A 13,197-nucleotide genomic window follows, 5' to 3' on the forward strand; every position below is an offset into this window, starting at 1 on the left:
TTAATAGTCTAATATTTTTAGTTTAATAATTTATTAGTTTATTATTATTTTTAAATATTATTTTTTAATTACTGTCTAAAAATAATAAATTATATTATTTCTATAATATTATATTTTAATATTTTGTAATTTGTTAAAATTTAATATTTCATGATCTTAACCAATGTGTCTACTTTTAAAGATTAATCAGCTTAATTATTATTATATAGATATATGATTTACAATTTAATTTAACATAATGCTTAATATTTTTAATAAGTAAAATATAAAGTCCAAAGCAAAAGAAATATGATACAAAACTCATACGAATAAGATTAAAATATACAACTACTTCAATCACTTATATATACTAACAAAAATTTAATAACAAAAAAATTAGTTAAAAATAGTCAACTTATTTTATTTAATTTTTATTAATTGTTAACCAGTTATTCAAAATATACAATTACCTCATCACCTAGTTTAATTTTCTCTAGTTTTTTTTTTCTAGCATCACTAATTGAAAATAAAAAGACAATTATTCTCTACAAACAAAATTATCTATATATATATATATATTCGGATTTGGTAAAAGCAAGCATATCCATCTTGAAAACAAAATAAGGTTCTCCAAAATACATTGTCGTCAAGAGAATTTTAGAGATGACTACAATAATTAGAGACAACATCTTGACTAAATCGTAAGGAATTAATTATATTGATGTATAGAATAACGTTAGTGTGTAATTGAATTAGTGAAACTCAGGAGCCTTTTGCTTTTGATGCATGCAAATCATTAGAGCTGGGACCCAAAGGATATAAAAATTAGGATTGTTAGTTAGTTTAGAGTAGACAATACCCTTTTTTATTTCTTTCTACGTGTTTGGATATTTATAATAAATTCTAGAACCAGTTATTTTTCAATAGGATTAATTTTACATACAAGTTTTACAAGTTTTTTAATTGATATTACGTTCAAACGCGTCTCTAACAAATTTTTTATTTTTGAAAAGATTCCGTTTCCTTTTCGAATTTCTTGGCTTCTCTTTCTCCTTTTTCATTTACGTGTTTTTCTCTCTGTCTCTTTTTTCGTTATTTTTTATTTCCATTATTTTTTTACATTAAGCTCTGAAATCGTTTTTAAAGTATTTTATTTTCATCGTCGTGCTTTTCTTCGTTCTTCTTTTGATTTTGCAACTAACATTATGTATTTTTTTTTGTTTGATTTTTTCCTTCCAAAAAGAATTATGAGAATATGAAATAAGAAAATGAGGAGGAGAAAAAGGAAGAGTTCTGAATTATGTATAAGGTGTACTTCAACGAATTTTTGGGTATATTTCTTAAATCTTTTAGGTGTATTTCTGTAATCCTTTGATGTATTTCTATAATCGTTTGGGTAAATTTCTGTATCCGTTTGAGTGTATTTCTGTAATTATTTGGGTGTATTTTTGAAGTTCTATTATTTTCAAAATAATTTCAAAGCTTGATTTCAGAAACCATGAAAATCGAAAAAAAAAATAAAGAAAAATACCAATAATAAATACAGATAAAACAGCAAATAAAAAGACAAAAAAAACCGCAGGAAAGAATTTTGAGTATTAAGAATTTTAAGAAAAGTAAAATTTTTCAAATTACTTTATCCACATCATAGGAGGAGGAAAAATTGATACTAATTTAATAGCATGCGTCCGCTCACAAAATTTATTTAAAACGAAAAAAAAATAAATTCTTAATTTTTTTATTCACAAATTTTATTTTTCTGTTTACTTAGGTCGATTAGATCTAAAGAAAAAATTAAAAAAATCAAACGTAATTTTTGTGATATTAATTTGGTCGATATACAGATGTATAAGATGTATATGTGAAAGAATTTTTAAAATGGGACAAATTAGATTGGAATCGATATGTTCAAATTTTAAAAGAATTAACTTAAATATTTGCGAGTCAATAAGTCAAGGATCTATTTATTATTATCGCTCAATATTAATACAAATATTCGGTAGTACTTAATTAAATTAAGAGTAAAAATTTGCTAGAAGTATGACAATGTCTTTTAATTTTGACACGTTTAGACATGTTTTTTTCTATGACAAAATAAAAGGATGTATAACGAAATAATTATTTCTGTTATACTTTATTTGTAACAAAATTAGTCAAGCCGAACTTTTTTGTCACACTCTTTTCTGTGGCTAACGATAAAAATTAAATTAAAAATATCATAATAAAAATACTCTTTAATATAAAATTACATTATATAATATAAAAAAAATCACATTTTTATACGTATTATTCATAATATAAAAATATGAACTAATACTTAGTATTAAAAAGCAAATATCCTAAATTAAATGGGTTTAATGTTAAAAAAAATTACCAAATAAAACTATTACAAAATAAATATCAGACTTTACTAAAATAATACCAAAAATTAAAAGCTTAAAAATATCAAGATAAAATGAATTTATCAAGCTCTGTATTTTTTGTTACATAGACAACCCACATATAAAAATATTTTCAGGTAAATAGCAAAAAAGACACGTAACTTTCGCTATTAAATTATACACCATGTCGATACTCCAGCTGCCTGAATTAAGCTAAGAAATTAATAGGTCATGATTTGACTTTTTGATTAGAAAAATTAAGAAAGAACACTTACTTTTAGGATGTAATTTGCAATCGTTATGTAATTTTTAGTTGTCAATTGTATAACATTTTTCAAAATGTTAATTCATAATTTAGAATTTATCTACAGCCAGCAAAAAATAATACATGTTGGGATAACAAAAAAAAATTAAAACTAACTTACATTATTAACTAAAAAAATATAAAAAATAAAATGATGCCATGAAAATTAATTAAAGAAGTATCATTTTATTCAATTTTAGCATAATTTCAACAGTAACATCGGTCATAAAACTAAATCAAAAATTGAGCCGTTTAAAAAAAACACAAACTTAAATTTAGTCAATTAAAAAGTCTAAAATAGATGCATATCAAGCAAAACGAGTGCTATTAAAGTATCTAGCACTCAAGTTACAAGATCATGCATAGAAATTCCAACATCAACAAGAGCCAAAGTTATAACACTATACACGCAAATTTAGTTCCTATACAAGAAATATTGGATAAAAGAATTAGTGAATAGTAAAAAAAAATAATCTTTTAAATAAAAAAATAATCAACAGTGAAAAATTAACAACTTACATCATTAGTGACAATACCTATCTTTTTACTTTATTTTTGAACTAAATGCTCTCTTAGTTTTGGATAAATAATTCAATAATCAAACTACTAATTTTCTTTATTAAAGAGAGATTCAGCAAAAAGAAAATAAATAAATATAAAAAAGAAGATGATGGCTGCAGCTTCCAATGAAATTTGGGAAATAGGGACCTTTACTCTTCAGAGATAATAATCGAACAAAAATTTAAAAAATGAAAAAAATTGAAAGTTACATTGTAATTTGTTTGGCTGTCCAAATGATATCATATTGGGGTTGCAAAAGATTATCTTTTGATGAGATCGTATTTTAAATAAGCACAGTATGCGGCTTACCTCAAAAGCAACTAAAATATTTGCTTGAGAAGGAAAAAATGATTGATCTGCAAAACTATAACACCAAAGTTTAATAAATTAAAAACAAAAGACACGTACAAAATGCACATAAATGTATTACTTTCAACTATTAGACTCACATGAATTTAATTAATAGTGAGTAATTAAATTAGTTACTATTCTAATTAATCATACTTGATAAATTCTACTTTTTAGAATTAGTTAAACCTATTCTATTAAAGATAAATATGTAATCTTTTTGTACTTTTTTAGTATTTTTTTATAATTTAAGTATTAATTTTCAATTAATTAATTTTATTCCATTATCAAAGTCTCTAAATTAATGCATACTGTAAAATTAAACACTGAATTTGGCCAGAAAGAATACGGACAATAAATGCAAATACTAAAAAATATAAATACTGAAATTATATATACTAGTATATGTTTTAGTATATGTTCTCGTACTCTGTATGAAATAATACATAAAATTATATAAAAAATTTTATTAAAAAAATTAAATAAAATATATAATAATTATTATTATAAATATTTTACAAAATTATAATTAAAATCAAACTCTCGTAATTTTTAATATTGAAATATTAAAAATAATTAGTATTTATTTTAATCAATTTGAGTTTCTTGAGTAATCACCCCATTCGTCCGCTTAAACAACTATTAGGAGTTAGAATCACGTCTTGTGTGTAGCAATTCATTGGCTAGGGATATACCCTTAATAAATAGAGCATCAATACTTAGTTAGACTTGACATGAGTAGCTGCAGATACCCGACCCGTCCATACCCGGTTGGGAGGATAATAACTTGACTCCAGTGGTGGCAGATTTTGCTTAGAACAGGACATGGTCGAATTTCTGGTGTACTCAACCCATACTCTATAGCCATGCAAGAGAAACCGAGTCATCCTCACCTAAAGTCTTCTTCTCAGCTTCTTCACAAAAAGCCTCATAGCTCCTGTCATCGTTGTTGTTGAGCTCATCACCGTCTATCCCTTCATAGCTCCATCTTCCTTCACAATACATGTCACCATCGTTACTTATCCTGTTACCATCGCTATTGAACCCGTCACCACCTTTTTCCTGCCTAACGGGTCTCTCTCTCACTCTCTCTATCTCTCTCTTTTTCTCTCTCATTGTGAGTCTGTTAAGTTCTTTTCTTCCTTTTCGACAGACTCATCACTTCATCGCCGTCGCTATGAGTTCAGACGTTGCCATTGCAGTTTCATCTGAGTCTATCACCGAATAAAGCACAACTCATACTTTTTTATTTTGTGATTAATCAATATTTTTTAATTTTTTTTGTTAAATCTTCTGTATTTTATAATTGATAATTTTTCTCTACAAAATACAAATTGGTGAAGAATTATTACAAACATAATTAATTAAAAAAATCAAGAAAAAAAGTATAAAAAAATCAAATAAAAGATAAAAAATAGAGTAAAAATTTATTTTGAAACTAAAAATTTATCAATTGTACTAAAAATTCTAAAATTTTGTATTTTATTATATAATTAATTTTAATTTATTACTCACTTTAACTTTATTATCCCTTTATATCCAAAAAAGTATATAATATCACATTTATTTCAAAAAAAAATAAAACTCTTCAAATACATGTTATAATGTATAATTTAAGAACAATAAGATAAAAAATATTTAGAATTTTATAATAGTATTTGAAATTTTCAATGATGATAATACAAAGAGTTTAAATCTATCAAATGAATTCAATAGTTACCCTTTGCACATCTTATTTAAATTTGAATTTTAAAGTTTAATTTATATTTTTTTAATATAAATTATTTTTGACAAAAAATAGAAAAAATTTTATTAGGCTAAAAAAATATTCTATCAAAAAATTATTATAAGGAGAATTATAATTAGAGAAGAAAATAATAAAAGTATTAATAATAATAAAGAAAAAGAAATGAAGCTTATATTAATAAGTGTTAGAAAAGAAATAATAAAGTTCGTATTAATAATAATAACGTTGAGGAATAATGTTGCTACTTTAGGCTTTTAGCCTCTGTCTTTGGTCATCATTTTTTTTCTTTCTTTGATTTTTTATTTAAATGATCAAGTCATAATAAAAAGAACAATGCAAGAAACGAGAATAGCAAGATCAATAATAATTATATAAATCAAAATACATAGGAGAAAAATAAACTATTATATGATAGAATTGACATGAGTATATTTCATCATTAAATAAACAAAGTTAACGTAAAACAAAATTACATGTAAAGAGAGAAAAAAAGGAAGAGGGAGCAATAAGAAAAATATTTGTGAGCATTCAAGTTGTGTAAAATGATATAATATAAAAGGGTATTTATAGGTGATAAGAGAATCGAAATAATAAAGACGTAATATTATATAATAAATATTCATATATGTTGAATAATACTAATTGATCTAATTGATCCTAATTATACTCTAACAATTATATTCAATTAATTTATATACATAATATTAAATTGTGTGATACTTAAATATCTAATCAAATTAATTAGCTGATATGATTAAACTATCGTAATGAATTGTATTTAGGGAGTTACTTAAATAAAGACGCTTAAAACGTCTTTTTTTAAAGATGTTCTTAAGTAATTAAAATTCAATACATATAATTGATTAAACTATGTTATTTTTATTAAAATTATATTAAATAAATTGATTTGGCCAAAAAATCGATAAATTATACCTTGATTCGATCTAAATTAATATTTTTTTTTATAAAAAATCATTACAATATTTCTATTATAAAAAAATGACTAAAATATATATTTTGCTCATTTTTTATAATTAGATTATTGTAGTCATTTTTTATAAAAAAGAATATTAATTTAAATCGGGTCAAGGTTTGGTTTACCGATTTTTTGACCAAATCAATTTGTCTGATCTAATTTTGACAAAAATAATATAGTTTAATCAATTATATGTATTAAATTTTAGTTAATAACGAACATATTAAAAAAATGTTTTAAGCATCTTTATCGGAGTGTCTCCCTTGTATCTAATGAGTTAAAAGAAATAAATTAAAAAATACTCTCAGAAGCATGCCACATCAGTTTTATTATTAAGTGCAAAAATCCAATTTTTATATAATAGAATAGATATAATTTTGTCTTTTTGGTTGCATTATAATCTAATTTTTATACAAGTAATAAACAACACAATTACACTAAAAAATAACTGTTAAATCATGAAGAAAAAATTAATAAAATCAGCGCATAACCAGTACTAAGAAAAAAACAAGATTTAGAAATATGGCAGAATTTAAGAATCATACAAAGTGAGAAAATTGTACATTATCAACAACATCTAACATCAAATAATTAATTGTTGAGTTAAGAAATTAACTAATTAAATTAGTGATGACAAACATTATTGGGCAAGATAAATAATTAGTATTGATTAATTAATAATTGTATGTTACTAATTATTTATAAATATGTTGCAAGCCAAAACTTAGTTTAGCAGCCCAATTGGAATGAAAATAATATAGCAAGGCTGGTGGGTCAATAATATAAACAAAGCCCATAAAAAAACAAGGCTGGAAAAATCAAAACGGGCAAAATAAAGTGATCCGACCCAAGCCCTAGTACTTCACTCAGTTCAAACTCTTTCCATGTGCTTCAACCAAAAGCAACGTACACTTTTCTGTCTCAGTCAAATCACAGAAGAAAGAGAAAGAGTTTCTTTCACACGCCATTCACAGAAGAAGAAAGAAAGAGAGATATTAAGTTTGAAAGGCAGAAGTCTAATCATCCATTTCAAACGAAATCAAGCTTAGGTAAAGGTTAAAGGTAACCCATTTCTGTTTACATGCATCAGATCTTCTTCTCCTCTTTCCAACTCTCTACAAGTGCAAAATTGGCATACAAGGAAAAGTTGCTCCTTGCCCTAATCTGCTGTGTATCTACGGTCACAAATAATTCTTGGGGACCAAGTAGCTCCTCAATGGCTCAGATTCGGTTGACCATTGGAATACTCTTGTGGTTGCTGTATTATGGCTTTTGGACAAGATAGAGAAGTCAGAAGCAAAGTTTCACTCTGATGCTTAATGAGAAAAAATGAATGGCTGGGTTGGTGAAACTCAGTACTCAAGAAGTTGACCTAGGGTGAGCTACAAAGGAAGATGCAAGGAGATAAAAAGAAGCTTGTTGCTCATTCAGAAGGCAAGGAGAGAAAACCAGAGTTGGTGAGTTGTGTTCTGAATAGACGTTCCTCTACTTTGATAATGCTTTCTTTTAAAGAAGTATTCGGCCAATACTGAAGAACTGAATCTGAGGTTTGCAAATCTGGTTTATTACATAGCAAAGAGGCTGTTGATGAAGTCAATCTCCTTCATGTTTTACAGATTGTGATGTACTTTTCTATGCTTATCTTTCTGTAATTTCTTGTGAGAAAAGGCATAGTGAGAAAGCTCAAGTAAAAGTTATGAGTGGAAAAAGGCTAAGTGATACACTTGAGAGAAAAACCTAGAGTTATTTTCTGATTTCTTTAGGTTGGTTAAGTGTCTTGTATCTTGTACCTGTAAGGTATCCCTTTCTTAGTTGGGTTAGCACTAAGAGTAAATAGTTAAGTGTTAGCATAGCCAATGTCAAGTTAGGTTAGAACTTGAGTGTGAAATTGGTGTATGTAATACTTTTAACTATAGTGGAAATTCCTCCATTGTTATGGAGGAGACTGGATGTAGATTGCATAGCACAAGGAAACAGAACCAGGATATATGCTGGTGTTAGCTTTTCTCTTCTCTGCTGTGTTCTGTTTTCTGATATTCATGAGACAAAAAAATTCTCATAAATTTCTGCTGCTGAGTATCAACAAAATCAGAATTGAAAGTTTAATTTGAAAAGGCCATAACAGCAACTTAAAAGGAATGCATAGATTCAATCCCCCTTCTCTAAGCCTACCACAACCTTCATTAATATACTTTATTAAATTTTCAATGACAACACTAAGAAAGAGAGAAAAAACTAATGATAGGGGAATTGAAAAAATTTGCACCTTTCTAATAAATTGAATTTACCTTAGGTTAGGTTTAAATTTAAGAAAAGTATAAACTTCATAAAAATATTTAAAAATGGACGAAGGAAAACACCAAATTATTAAGGGCAGAATTTAGAAATAAAAATCGTTCAGAATTTTTTTTCAAAGAAAATATTTCATTAATAAAATGAAGTGAAAGGTCCACTAGGGACTACACATAGAGGGCAATTTTGGAAAAAAATCCAACAAAGTCTATGAATGTAATTGAATTACATTGATTAAGTCACTTTTCTAATTCCTCATAAGAAGTTTTGTTCTCCTCTTTGTCACAAAGAACACCATACCCAGTTCATCTTCAAATTCTTCATCTCCTCGGCAAGGATCGGTAAGCCGCTTCAACACACATCCAAGGTATTCTTCGCTCTTTATTGAAGACCAATTCATTCCTTACTTTCCAGATTGCCAGCATAGGTTTGCTGCTAGCTCTATATCACTTGAATAGTTGTGACTTCTAGTCTGGTTGCTTGTATGAACTCTGACCATCTCTTTCATGGTTCTGTTTGTTGTGCAGGAACTTCTAGCTCCGCGAGCCTCCAAGCTTCCACTGAGTTCGAACAGTAAAAAATGCAATGACCCACTGACTCTTCTTCCATTTGGCAGCGAATACACGTCGGGTTAGAAGAAGCAATTCTAGAATGCAGCTTTTGGTTAACCGGTAAGCCTTCATAAGCCATATTCTAGATAAAATTTTTTACTCTAGGTTGACTTTTCATCTTCCATATGTTCATCCACATCTCTTGTTACTTGCATCGACCAGGGAGAAACTCTACTGGAGGGTGGTAGAAGAGGAATGCTACTTGGTAACCTGACGCTACAGAATATTTACAATTTTTGGTCCACATCCAGGTTAGTTTATCGTCTCCTTCACAGATACAAGTATTGATAATTGCTTCAGTCATTTCTGGTTGAAAAAATTTTGCTATTTTATCTTGGTCCCAAGATTTGTTAGGCAAAATTAGCTCTGAGACCCACTGAAGGATTCGATAATTGTTTTGATTAGAAATAGGCATAATTGCAGTGTAGTCATTGACCCAAGAATCTGTATGAATGTTCACCATATTTCTCCTGCCAATTTTTCAGATTAGTACTTTTTCCAGGACTTTTCTGCCTTCCATGACACTCTTCCAGCCCCATGATGGGTTATTCCCTGTCTCTGCTCTCAAAAAATTTGTGAACTTGTAGTATTTGTTTATGTAGACTTTATTAAGCAAGGAATTCGATTTAGTAAGTAGCCTCCAGCCTTGTTTTGCAAGCATTGCAAGGTTGAAAGCCTTTAGGTCTTTGAAATTTAGTCCTCCTTGATTTTTGGGTCTACATGTAATCTGCCAACTTATCTATTGCATATTTTTCTCTCTATTTTTTTTGTCCTACTAAAACTGTAGGATGGTGCGCTGTAACTCCTCTAATAAAGTATCAGGCAATCGAAAACAACTCAGAGTATAGATGGAAATTGTTGTAGCTACTGCCTTTATCAAAATCTCCCAACCGCTAGAAGAAAGTAGAGCTCGTTTCCATTGTTGGAGTTTGTGGCGGACATTGTCTTTAATATAATTGAAAGTAGCTCTCTTGGACCTCTGAATAACTGATAGTAACCCCAAATACTTATTTTGATTTCCAACATGCGGAACCATAAGAAGATTAGACAATTGGTCTCGGGTTTGAAGCGATGTATTTTTGCTGAAGAAAACATATGACTTGTCTAGGTTAACCACTTGGCCACTTATACCCTCGTAGGTCTGTAAGATACTTAGTAAGCCTCGGCAGTCTCCTTCTGTAGCTTTGCTAAATAAAATTGAATCATCTGCAAAAAATAGATGGGTAATTCTGGAGCATCTGTGATTCAGTCTCAAACCAGAAAGATCCTGTCTCTGTTCTCCTCTGTGGAGCAGATTGGAAAGACCCTCTGCACAAAATAGAAATAGATAGGGAGAAAAATGGTCGCCTTGACGCAACCCTCTACATGGTTTAAAGTAACCATGTGGTTGACCATCCACAGTAACAGAGTAAGAAACCATCGTCACACATTCCTTTATCCAGTCCAGCCATTTATCGCAAAAACCCAACTTTTTCATCATCGCCCAAACAAAAGACCATTCAACTCAATCATAAGCCTTACTCATATCAATCTTTAGAGCTAAGTCACAGTCACCATATCTCTTATTTTTCTAGAAATGCATAAACTCGTGAGCAATAAGAACATTATCACTAATCAGCCTCCCTTTAACAAAAGCACTTTGATTGTCACTAATCACTCTATTCATGACTGTTTGCATTCGGTGTACTAAAATCTTAGAGATAATTTTGTAAAAAATACTACTAAGACTTATAGGCCGAATATGCTTCATAGAGCTCACATTATCAGCTTTGGGAATAAGGCAGATATGAGTGTGATTAAAAGTTTTTCAAAATTTCCCTCCAAAAAAAAAAAAACTTCGGACCACTCTGATCACATCATCTTTAATTGTCCCCCAAAAGTATTGAAAGAATTTAGCTGTAAATCTGTCATTCCCAGGAGCTGAAAAGGGATTGATATAGAAAATTGCTGACTTAATTTTCGCATCCAAAACTGGCCGAATCAACCTTTTGTTTCTGGCTGCATCAATTTTCAGAGGCACATGTTGAATCTCTTCCTCCAGATCAGCCGGGTTGTTAGAGGCAAAAAGATTCACAAAGCAATCCTCTGCGATTTGAGCAATTTCATCCGGGTCTGTTGCTAAATTTCCTTCTTCATCCTCCATAACACACACTTTATTTCTCCTTGATCTTGACTTGAATTTCGAGTGAAAGAATTTAGTATTTCTATCTCTCCAATTCAGCCATTGGAACCTGGATTTTTCTCTCCAATACCTTTCCTCATCCTCCACAGCCTCTTCAAGTTCTACTTCCAATATTTGAATCTCTGTGAAATTAACATGGCTTCCTTTTTTCGTATTCAGCAACCAGCCGTTCCTTAATGTATGAAATTCGGACTTGGAAGTTAGTGGGGGAGTTCCTTTGCCAGTCCACCAGCCGATGCCTACAATTTTTTAGCTTTCCAGCCAACTTAAACATTGAAGATCCATATATTTTTATTTTTCAGGCTTCCTTGATTAATGCTACCACCTCCTCCTTTTCACACCATCTTTCTTGAAAGCAGAATCTTCTTTTAAATCTCCTCTCTTGTCGATCGTCACTTAACAAAATAGGTTTGTGGTCTGACCCAATGCAATCTAAATGCGTCACGAAAGCATTCGGCCAAACCACTCTCCACTCATTAGTGACTAGCACCCTATCCAGTCTCTCCCGTATCAGGTTACCTCCAAACTGACGGTTGCTCCAAGTGAACTTTCCTCCTTCGAAGTCCATATCTACTAACTCACCCTCATTGATAAAGTCATTAAATTCTTGAATTGAGGATTCTGCCTTATTTCGACCACCTTCCTTTTTCATGATGGAATCTGATTGCATTAAAGTCCCCTATCACAATCATCTTTTCGTCCCTGATCTGAACTCTTTGTAGTATCCTTTTGAATTGTTCTTTTCTTCTTGTTTCTTCTGTGGCTAAATAAACCACAATTGCCTCCCGTTGTTGATTAGATTCCACATGGTGACACTTGAAGTGAATAAAAAAACTTTCTTGCTTAATAACTTGCAAATTAATGCCTTCCTTCCATGCGACTGCCATGCCTCCTGCCTGACCCACCGGATCCACCGTGAAACAATTTGTAAAAGCTGCCCTCCTAACAACCCTCTCCATTGTCAAAGCAATATTTTTAGTTTCACATAGAAACAATGCTTCGGGAGAATGGGATATTGTGATTCCTTGGATGTTGTGAACTGTCAGGGGGTTTTCCAAACCCCAACAGTTCCACATCAGCATCTTCATCCCTCCTTGGGTGCCATATGTTGGGTGGCACCTTCTCCCATGCTTGCTGATGTATCCACTACTTGACATTGTCTCTTTCTATTTGTCATGTCTTGCAACCCCATATTGCTCCTCTTGGATCCTGAGACCGATTTGAGGGTTGGTTTCCTTCGGGCTAACTGTTTCAACTTCAACTTGCTGCCTCCATTACCCTCCTCACTTTGGCTTGTTGCTTCGAAGGTGAATAAACTATTAGAATTTGCAGCTTCTATCAAATTCTCCTCCCTTCCCTTGTTCTGTTTTCTTCTTTCCAGCCTTGGGTCACTCTCTCCCACTTTCTCCTGTTCTCCTACCCCTTCTGGAATTTGGTTTTCTGGTTTGAAACCTACCTCAACTCCACTATTTTGTGAATTGCCTTCTTGAACTGATAGGCTAGCAAATGCACGTATTAGATTTACTGGTGTAGGCTTCTTTGACGTTTGTCTCCTCTCCTCCTGCTTTTAGGTTTGTTGGGATTTTGGTTCTCCTTTGGATTTTCTATTTTCCTCCCTACTTGTTCAGCTCTCAGCCATGAACCCATTGTTCCTCTTTTGACTGTCTAACCGTCGTATCCTCCAAATTCTGCTGGCAATTTCTCACTTCATGACCAATAAAACCACAATAATAACAAAAGTTACCGATACACTCGTATTTCAGGTTCACCTCCATTACTTTCTGATTATTGCCTGAAATTTTAATGGATCTTCTTA

This window comes from Arachis duranensis, chromosome 5 (assembly GCF_000817695.3).
Source record: "Arachis duranensis cultivar V14167 chromosome 5, aradu.V14167.gnm2.J7QH, whole genome shotgun sequence".
NCBI classification, from domain to species: Eukaryota; Viridiplantae; Streptophyta; class Magnoliopsida; order Fabales; family Fabaceae; genus Arachis; species Arachis duranensis.